This window comes from Nipponia nippon, unplaced genomic scaffold (assembly GCF_047370975.1).
Source record: "Nipponia nippon isolate SJK-2023a ecotype South Korea unplaced genomic scaffold, ASM4737097v1 scaffold_1, whole genome shotgun sequence".
In the NCBI taxonomy this organism is placed as follows: domain Eukaryota; kingdom Metazoa; phylum Chordata; class Aves; order Pelecaniformes; family Threskiornithidae; genus Nipponia; species Nipponia nippon.
Genome location: NW_028262290.1, coordinates 160,025,543 through 160,036,278, shown reverse-complemented (window position 1 = coordinate 160,036,278; position 10,736 = coordinate 160,025,543). Strand labels below are relative to the sequence as shown.

The following is a 10,736-nucleotide window of genomic DNA, read 5'->3' as shown; positions in this document are numbered from 1 at the left end:
TCATTGAGCATATTAAGCAATTGGGCTGGGCAGATTATAATTATCAGGGATTTTGAGAAATTGAACACGTCTCGAAGACCTTACAATAAATGACGCTAAAAAGTAGCAGTTTATTAATTCTGTTAATAAAATGATAATCCAAGCACCAGGGAAACTCTTTTCGATAAGAACTACAAAAGCTATTTGGGAAGATTAAATATGTGGAATTACAAGGTAGGCAAGAACTGGCCAAATTAGAAGGACTTCAAGGATAATGGTTCTGCAGAAAGCAGATAGCATATGTGCTGAGGCTGCTTTTACCTAAAAGAGCTTAACACACACCTCCAGTCCTCAGGCTAAATTATTATGAGAGATATCAAAGCTGCATATTAGGCATTACGGAACAGGAATTATAGAAAGCTGGCTGATGGGGATGCTGACTACGTGGCTATCTCATTTAACCGCACACATTACTTTCATCTTGATCCCTGCTACCTCCTTGTCATCCGCCTACTAACCCCTCCACAGACTGTCACTCCTTTTTCTTTCACTGCAGCTTCTGATTATATATTGCTTTTTTGCCCTCTATACTTTAATGCTATAGCTACAGCTTTTTTGACAAATTCTGTGTTCTGCTCTATTTGTGTCGTTATAAAGCACCTTGCCATAATCTCCGGACACCAGGGGCAATATCCACCAAAGAATGGGCTTAAGTGTGTCAGCCCTGTTCAATTTGCACTTCACTAAAATAAAATCTGCCATCTTCAAAGTGTCACTCAGCAGCTCAAGTTCTGTATCTGGGTATTCACAAAAAAGCTTCCAGTCCTGACTATGCTGAGCAGATCTGACACTCAGTTCGTTCTCAAACCTCACCAGGGTTTACAAACTCAACATGCCTTCCCATTTCACTGCCCCTCCCGAAAGGACACCTGCCAAGGCAGGTCCGGCACGAAGATGGATCAGTGGTGAAGGCACCCCACCGCCATTTTGTCTAGTAAGTCAGCGGTTAGATCACTTACTCTGGATATGAAAGATCTGAGGATTCAACACACCTCTCCACCTGTGCGGATGTCAACTCTTGTTGCTATAGAGGCTCATTAACTGCCAAGCTCAGGTTATTTTTGGGTAGTTGTGGTTGATTTCCCTCAGCTCTCTCCGCCTTCCCGCTGAACTGAAGAAACCAGTCCCCCACATTCCAGACAGCTACTCAGACTACACAGTGAGGAAGACATTGGTAGTCGGCCCAGACATCCTCCATCTGCCTGACCTACACCTCTTTTCTCCCCTTCAAAGCTCCTGGACAAGTATTTCCAGGGGCCACTTAAGACCATAAAGCCCAAAGCAGACACCTCCTTGAGGGGCTGGAAAGGGCTTTAGTCTTCAGAGAGAGCAAGGGAACTCCTTGCAAGCCTCGGGGCTAGTGCCCGGCGGGATGGGCAGATGCACAGCAGCTCTGAGGGGAGAGGGGGGTTGAAGGCAGCACACCCACAGCTCTCCAGCCTTGAACCCCCCATAGCTTCCCGACCCTGCACCGCTGAGCAAAAACGGGGGGCCAGGCGGGTGCCCCACAGCCTCACCACTCTCCCCCCTCAGAGCTCGCCATCTTCTCAGGCCGACCCGGCCCCGCCTGTCATGGCGGCCGCGCCCGCGCCTCACGTGACGGCGCCGGCCCGGGGAGGGAGGAGGCGGGAGCGGTCACGTGGGGCCGCCGCCGCGCGCGAGCGGTGTGCGCTGCTGCCGCCGCCGCCGCTGCCGCCGCTGCTGAGGGCACGGGGCGGGCGGAGGGGCGATGCCGCCGCCGCCGCGGTGAGTGTGGTGGGTGGCGGCGCCGGGGCTGTGAGGGACAGGGGCGGCGGTGGCGGCCCCGTGAGGGGAGGCGGCCCCGTGAGGGGAGGCGGCCCCGTGAGGGGAGGCGGCCCCGGCGGAGCAACCGGCGCCGGTGTGAGGAGCAGCCCCGAGGGGTGAAGGACGGGGTCGGCGGCGCTGTGAGGGGCAGCCCCGGGGGTCTGTGGCGGTGTGAGGGGACGGGGCCGGCGGCGCTGTGAGGGGCAGCCCCGGGGGGTGAGGGACGGGGGCCCCGGCCGTTTTCCCGCCTGCCCTGAGGGACGCGGCCGGAGCCTGTCCCGGGGCAGCGGTTCCCGCTTCCTGCCGCCCGTGCCCCGGGCGGCCACAGGCCGGCGGCAGGCTCGGGGCTTCCCCGTGCTGGCCGCTGTGAGCGGTGTGAGCTTCCAGCGGGGCGGCTGCGCTTGGCTGGCTGAGGGCTGCGAGTTTAACCTGAGCAACAGCACTGCCCCGGGGAGAGACCGTGGGGCCGGTGCGGTTGTGCTACGTGGGGTGGAAGACAACGTAATTATTATTTGTTTTAGTCTTTAAATGCATGTGAAGGAGGAGCAGCAGCAGCCCGCCTGCAGGTAGACTGAAACTGCAACTGTCAGCCCAAAACGTGGGATCTGGACCTGTTAGTCCTGCTGGCACCGCTCCTTTCATTGATTCGTTTGCAGGGCGAGGGCAGGCGTTGCTTTTTGGAGGCCTGTTTGACCCCGTGCTGTATTAAAGCTTTCTTATCTTTATGACTGGGAAATTTATTTTTAAACCGTTTCTCCTTTTTCGTTCCTGTGGCTTTCAGTATATACATTGCAACATTGAGGCTCCCTTTTCCTCTTAGCAAATATGTGTTATTCTACGTGGCTGGTTTCCAGCCCTTCTGGTTAGTTCCCATTGCCATGTGTCATTTTTCTTTTTTTGTGTGTTAAAGCTTATAAGGAAGGCTGCAAGAGAAAATGCTGATAGCGAATTAACTGTCTCCAAGTTACTTGCAAGGCAAAAGAAAGGTTCTCTGGTCCCTTGTTTGCGTGAAAACAGACCGAGCTGAGCAAGTTACCAAAAGCTCTGTGCTGCTGGTAGCAGGGGGCTTAGCACGTTGGACTTCTCTTCTGGAGTGTGGCACTGGAAGCAAACACTGTGTTCAGAAGCTGCCTTTCCAGATAGCTGCTTCACCTTCATTCGGTTCTTCATAGGCGTCAGCCTTAAAACTGTTGTTGAGACTAACTAAAACACTAGTGCTGTCTAATACAGCATCTCTGCCAAACTGTATCCTGATGTCTTTTCAATATCAGTTGCAGGGCAGCTGCAGCAGACCTTACAGAACTTTATTGTATAACTAGATATAAAGTGCTGCCCCTACTCTTGCAAAGGAAAAAAAAAAAAATCTCATGACCTGGCTTTGTTGCTGTTCTGTAAACAATCTATACTTTATCTGTTTGGTCTAGTGTATTTGGAGTATTGCTTTCTGTTTGAAGGAATAGTGAAATCTCTTCATGCCAGTACAGTAATTATGCAGGTGGGCAGGATCATCAGCACTCTGCCAATATGCCTTTTTTTTTTTTTCCTGGAAAATGTATTTCAACATAAGATCAAATCCCTTCTGTCTTTACTTAGAAAGAGTAGTCTGTAAGTGATGTTACATATTCTTGAATACTTTCTGATCTAGCATCTGCTTTTTTTTTTTTTTTCCTTCCCTTTCGTATGCATCTCATCTTAATAGGAAACTGCTCCCAGACATCTCTGATTAGGTTAAGCTGATCCAAGTGCAGGCTGTGCCCAGGAAAGGATGGTACCAACCTCTCCCTGACGGTATGTTTCTGCTCTGTGACCCTGAGGAGAACCTCTGCATATGTGAAATAGTCCAGCTGGGATTCCTAGACCTCATTTTAGAACAGCATAAACGTCCAGGTGGTTCCAGATAAGAGGCTTTTGATTAACAAGCGGTTGGCCTCCCCCAGTGTAACTGTCTCTGAAGAACTGCATGCCTTCTGCATAAGCTTTTCTTCATCTCTGGGTAAGATAAGCTCCTGCAGAGTTTTAGGAGCTCTTCTGCAGCAGGGAAGGAAAGAAATAACACTGCAGGTCTAATGAGCCTTCATCCCTCAGTCTCAGATGAGGAAGCCAGCAGGCTATGTGACATGTGTTCTGGTTTAAGAGATTCTAACTGCAGCTTTCAGGGCCTGTTGCCTGTCTTCTGCTATCTAATCACTTTGTCTCAGAGGATGCAAATCGATACTCCATTATGCAAAGGAGTGAAATGGAAAGAGTTCCTGATAAGCTGCTGTGTGACAGTGGTTTATGAGAATGAGTGAATCTGTTCATCATTTTCATAGTGATGCAAAATAACAGTCGGTGTGATTCAAGCTTTTTAGGAGGAAGAAAGCCCTGAAACAGCATGGCAAGGGAAATAAAGATGAATTATTAGTATTTTGAAAATTTGTCTATACAAAACATGCTTACTGATAATAAATGCTAGAGAAACAAAAGTTTTAATGGTAGTTTTAGGGCATGTGTGTGGAGCAGGGCAAACTGTGGGTCAGATGGATGAGATTTCGGATCTTCCAGCAAGAAAGAATAGGGTACTGCGGGGGTGAAAAGAACAGAGGGAGGATCGTTCTTTCTTTAGTTACGTTACCTTGGAAGGTATTGTAAAAAGACTGTGGTCTGAGCAGCTGGCAGGCTGAGTTTGGCAGTGTGGCAGCTGTGTGTTGATTACTGAAGCAGAGAAGTAAGGGGAGACTTCCAGCTGAAGGGAAAAGGTAAAATTTTGAAAAAATACAATCATTCCTTTCTGTGACAGTTCAGTTTATTGACTTCCTAAACAGTACCAACTGTCTGGCTAGGCAATACTACAGTTACAGGTATCCCTAAAATCAAGTAATTGTCTTTAGTACCATTCATTTTGGAGAGGTGCTGCAATACAACTCTGTTAATTGCTGTTGAAGAGCAAAAATACGCTCACGTATTTCAAGTACAGAAATTAATTTTCTTTCTCAAAAAATATTAGAGGTGAAGTCTGTTTCAATCCCTGTTAGAGTGTGGGAGGTAGATAAACTGTCTTGATTTTTATCTAAGGTTTCTTTTCAAAACATATGGTGGCTTATGGAGATGAATGCATCTGCTGTTGCAGCTACTGTGTTAATGTATAAAGTACTGTCAGTACAAAGGCCTTAGCTGTTAAACCAGTGTTTAGCAGCATGAGTAAATGCATTTGTTCAGCTCATTTTGTGTAAGAGTTACTGGTATCCACCACATCCTTCAGCTGTGCTCTAGCGTGTTTCTCATGTGAGTCAGCATTGTTTAATAATTAGTGTAAATGCTTTATTTGAAAACACTGTAAAAACTGGAAGTACACTGCAGCAAAAAGGGGGAAGACTGGGAAGCTGATGATACTGTTTCAACCAAAATTGACTTCAAGTGTACTAAGTTTCAGATATTTTGTTTTATGAACTTCTGACCTCCTTCACTGAGACGCGATAATATGCTAAATCTGTAGGTCAAACAACTGATGGTGTTTCCAAAATGTAGAGTATGGATTGAAGTGCCCGTAAGAGTGACGTGCTGTATCTCAGCCCTTTCTTGTGCAGTCTAGAGTTTTTGCAGCCAGATGCTTTTCGTGTCTGAAACTGAAATACAGTGCTTAGGGGTGAATCAGCTTTTCCACTGTTTACGCTAGCTGGAAACCCCTAATGCGGGGAACCTCAGGACTTCCTACTGCCTGCTTTATGCTTCAAAGTATGAGCAAGAAACAGATGTGCAGGCAGGGAGGAGTCCAGACCCTACTACCTCATAGTGCTTGCAGGTAGGTACTTTGACATTTTTGCTGGCTCTAAATTGAGTTTGGGGCAGGTGAGCTGTTATGGTTTTCTCTCTTGTGGCAGTAGCGGCATTGCAAGTTCTGCATTTCTGAGAATGAAGGTTTGCCGTGACTGGCAAGTTATACCTCATCGGCTGTGCTACAGTGACTGTTCGCATGCATGCGAACCCCTCTTGCCATGGAGCAAGCTACCTTGACAAAAATAGTTTCTCTTGCTGCGCAAGAGGGAAGGAATATGTGCAAGTAATGTTGCAGAGGGGCTGATGGGAGGTAACTGCTTACTTGCAATAACTTTTTATCATTCCTAAGACTTCAGCTATGAGACACTGCACCATTTAAGAAGTTGAATTTTAAATTGACAGGTTAAGCTAATGAACTTGCAGAGGCATGCTAGAAAGAAGGCATCTCAGTAAATGATTGGTATGTGCCAAACTGATTTAAGCAAATACTTAATGAATGTTAGGAGCATGTTCATAGAGGTTGTCTTTTTAGTTTATGTAAAACTGTCCAAGTATTGCTTGGCTAAATCACACAGATTTTCTTGTGCTGACGAGGATTAAATTAGATGCTTTAAACCTTGAAGGTGGCCTTAATTAAAACAGAAGCTTTCCCAGGAAGCGTAAAACTATCGTGTTTTGATACACAACCCCTTACGAATCAGTCTTTGTAGGCATTTTGACTATTTTGCTGATTCCTGAAGTGTAACATCAATAACAAATGATGTCACTGTCTCTGTTGATACTTCTCATATTTGTTAGTGAAATTGCTTTCTAGAAGTGCTTTCTTTGGTTTTTCTGTTTCCTGGAATACCTTAATTTTGTCAGTTGACATGAATCTCTTATCTCTTGCATCAGCAGATGCTGAGACTCATTACCTGTGAAGCAAGAGAAGACTAAGTTTTGGATTGCATGCTAACCTTCTCTGCTAGCAGTGTGTTGGAAAGCATGGCTCCTAGTGAAATGGGAAAATATATTTTTGATCTGCTATTCATTCTGTTGCAACATCCTTGATTTCAACATCAAAATCCCGAGTATGTTTTCCCATTAGAAACATTGGCAATAGAAAAGTAGAAGAAAAGTGACCAACAGGGGATGGAAAAGGAGTGGTCCACAACTCTTTCCTCAAAGGGATTTCTTTGGAGAAGGAGAGAATTGAGTCTGTAAGATCACATAGAAGGGAATGAAAGACAAAGAAAACTAATTTTTGGCATAACTTGCAGAAGTTTGCTCTCCCTACAGGCAGTATAAAATCTCTTTATGCTAGTGACTTAACATTCTAATCCAACAGTTAACATCCACAAAAATGTTCTTTTCAGAAGCATGCTAATAGAAGGTCTGTTTACTTACATATTTGGAAAACTACATACCCTTGTCAAATACAATATTTGGCAAGATAAGGTTATATTAAATTGATAGCTTAGTTTAGATGTGTGAGTGAAAGTGTTTTCATCAACTCCATCTGTAGGTATGGTTGTACCAGCAATAGTACCTCTCTGTTAGTATTACTGTATTGTCTTGAGGAAGGGAAAAAGAGAGACTATTTCTTATACCAGAGTTTGCTAGTATAATTTAGAAATAGGCTTGCTAGGGGAGCAGAAGGAATGAGTTATTGCTGCTCTAACCCAGAGCTCTGCTTGATATTTGTATCCTCTCTGGTTATTGTGGCCTCAGAACTTCTGATGTATTTGCCTTAACACGCATCATTCAGTTTTTATAGGTGGGAGTCGAGTGAGTTGCTGAGGATCTCATCAAAATCTGTAGCAGAGCAAATAGTTCAACCAGGATCTCCCATGGGTCAATCTGATAATTATACAGGTGTACTGGTTCAGTCAGTGAGTTGAAGTGAGAACACGTAGTAGGCGTATATCCTTAGGATTCCTCTCTTATATTAATGGCTGGAGACATTAGTGAGAAAATGAGAGAAGTAGAAAGAAATCTGCACAGAAATTAAACTTCTGTTGAGAAAATGGATCCAAAACCAAGAAGATTGCGGGGTTTTTTGGTCTTTCTGAGGAAGAGTTCCTCACTGGGAAAAATGGAAGTCCCATGCCTCTGCTGTTCCAAATGGCATGGATACTGTGGACTCTGTGCTAAAGCTTGGAGTGAAAAACTCCAAGTGACCTTTGCTTCTGGACATGAGAAATGCAAAAATGGACATTGAACTCAATTCAATGCCTGCTTTTAGTATTTCTTTCAGTTCTACTTTTTTTAACAGTGGCCGCCCACCCAGGAAAACTCGGTTAGGACATGATGTGTTGAGGAAATCTCTAAGATAGTGCCATCTCTTAATAGCGTGGAGAAACATAACAGGAGTTAAGAACTCTGAGCGGTTTAGAATGAGTTAAATATTTTCCTGTCAGAGGCAGTTTGGGGATTTAAACTGTAACTTGTTTTAACCTCACTCAGGTTTCTGGTGCTACATTTAATCTCTTTTATTTTAAACAAATAATCTCTATGTATTCTAATACCAGTTACTGAAGCTGCATAAAGGTGGTTGATGCCAGGCTAACCAAACGGAGTTGCAAGGGCAGACTGCAGTGCCACAGCAAGTAGCTGGCAGGCTAGTGTTACCTTAGTGTGGCAATTTCTGACACCTGACTGTAAGTGAATGTAACACGTCTGGGATCCAAACACGGCGCTTCTAATGTATTTTTATGTTTAAGTTCCTGCATATTGGAAAGGAAAACCCTGCAGAAAAAGATAAATGAAGTAGCCTTGTATGATTCGTGGGGAGTAAGCTTGGAGGTCTATGAATTCTGTAATCTGATGCTGTAGGATTAAATGCAACGTAACCATTCTCATTGTCAGCATTACAGAGTTTCCAATTGTGTAGTACTAGTAGTAACTTAATTGCAGCAGGTTTGCATTTCATACAAGTTCAACTATAGTCTTTTGAAGTTTCTAGTCAGAGTTTGCAGATGTGTTTAGTGTATTTTTTTTGTATGCAGCTGGTGATTTCAGTACCAAGTGCTGCACAAGTGGATGGTGGATGTCTGCCTGGAGCTAACTGCAGAACTGGGATTTGCAGAAAAACGTGCAAAATGCAGTGTCCGTGGTCAGTAGTCACAGGTTTAAAATTGAGACTGGTCAACCCCAGTTTTCACTGTCCCACTCAAAAGTACTTCAGTGAGGTGTGTTTTGTTGCCAAATTTGCTGCCAGCTTTTTTGGTAGGAGGGCTGTACAACTGAAGTCTGATTTTTTTTTTTTTTTTTTTTTTTTAATTGGAAAATGTGTTTTCACTTTGCTCATAAAAGACTAGAAAAAGCCCAAAGCACTTTTGATGTGAATTTTTTAAGATGAACAGAAAGCACACCTAGAAAATTTCAGTCAAAATGTGGAAATTTTATAAAATTACTAGTGATTTGGAAAATGAGGAATAAAGGAATTTTTAGAATTGAAATTTGTATACAATCTTAGTGATCATTTTCTCTGGCATTACTATGGTCTAATCCATTGATATTATGGTCAAGAATGCCTTAGAAATACACTGATTGATTATGCTTCTCTAGTGAGTGGCAGTAAAATGACCAGTCTCGTTTATGCTTCCAAATGCATGAATCCATACGGATCATGCATCAGCTGGGGGGGGGGAGAGAGGAAAAAAACCAAGCCCAAACAAACAGAAAAATAGATCTGTGCTCTTGGGGCAGCGTGTGCAGTCAAATGAGAAATAGCCTTGTAGCATTCATGTCTGAAGACCCATCCAAATTAGTCTGTTGTCATAGAGAAGCTTGTGTTTGTTACCCCATTCCCAGTTCGGACTTGCAAGCAGTACTCAGCAGCAAAGTGTTAAGTTTCAGGCTCAGCGTTTTATTGTTCACTGAGAATGAAGACACCAACTGGATTTGACTGCTACTGCAGTAGATGTGTTTTCACTATGTAACCTTGCACTGCTTCTTTAGTGCCGACTCTTCTGGAAAAAGGTGAGCGTTCTTCTGTTCAGCTGTTCATGTAGAAGTGTGTCTTATATAATTATTTTGCATGCATCTGTTTTTTTTACTGTTATTTTGGTGAGCTTTGCAGACATAAAATGCAAGTAACAGCTAAGTAGATTTTCAACATTTAGAAAAGGTATTAAGCAGCTTACTTGTCTGTAGTTGACCTTGTAAGCTCTCTTACATTTTGCATTTGTATGTAGTCATGGAGGGTTGTTAAACTTACTTATTTAGATACATGGATCTTTAATGTGAGAGAGATGCATTGAAAAAGAAGTTGTCAGTGTGGGTTTTTTAATCTTGCTGTTTTCTAAGCTCTGTGTGAAGAAGGAAGGGCTGTACTACAAAATGCATGCATCTTTCTTTGGAGACAGTACATGAACGTTCTGGCTTCCTTGAGAGCTAGTTTTGCTAATGAAAAGAAAAATCTTACTGTTTCAACTGGAAGAAAGTATTTATTAGCAATGAAAAGGAAGAAGGTATTTTTAGGACTGCATGAATGGCATGACATGTATTTATGTGCCAGATGGCTTAAAGTAACATCCAGCCAAGCAGCCCTATGGTGCAACATTTGTTAGGGGAATAAATAAGAAAATTCTGTGCATGTAATTGTGCTTTGGGAAACCAGTAGCTTTTTTGGGGGGGGAATGAGGACACTGCAGCAGCATGAAACATTCTGCTGTACAGCACTTATTTACTCAGCATTGAGCACTAGGATTTTGGTAAGCTCATGTTTCTAATCCAAGTGTACTTGCTTTCTCTAATCAGACTGGACTATTATGTTACTTTTCTTGATGCAATGTTGTACCATTGGTTGTAACTAAAATGGGTGTTCTTTTCTGTTGTTTGTTAACATGAGATCCTGACTCTTATGAAACTTTTTCTTTCCAAAACTTGTAACTGCTTTTTCTGTTAAAATTGTATCCCTAAATGAGAGCCCTTGTGAAATACTTTCACTCCTCGGAGAGGAGTAGTATGTGGAGAGAAAGGTATCCTTTATCAGTAAGGAGGAAAAAAAAATTAGTATGTTTTGTTGTTGACAAAGAAGTGAAAGATATTACTGCAGAAGATACTTTAAAATTTCTTTAAGAGAACATTTCAGATGGAGGTGGGTAAAGAAGGAACTTCACGTTTTTATTATAGAAATGCTAAAGTGTTTGCATTCACTCTGGTATGGCAGC

At 43.4% G+C, this 10,736-nt stretch overlaps 1 protein-coding gene across 4 annotated transcripts in view; it reads left to right on the top strand.

Annotated features, from left to right (window-relative positions):
* Window positions 1-1,678: 1,678 nt before the first annotated feature.
* The window catches only part of GALNT11 (polypeptide N-acetylgalactosaminyltransferase 11), a 55,052-nt gene continuing 45,994 nt past the window's right edge, over window positions 1,679-10,736 (top strand). For 2 of the 4 annotated variants that reach the window (XM_087730531.1, XM_087730563.1), the window contains exon 1: window positions 1,679-1,785. The gene's annotated coding sequence lies outside the window, so the exon portion shown is untranslated. Of the gene's footprint in view, window positions 1,786-3,523; window positions 3,613-9,369; window positions 9,544-10,736 lie in introns of those variants that run through there. The other 2 variants (XM_087730547.1, XM_087730537.1) reach the window with 2 other exon arrangements.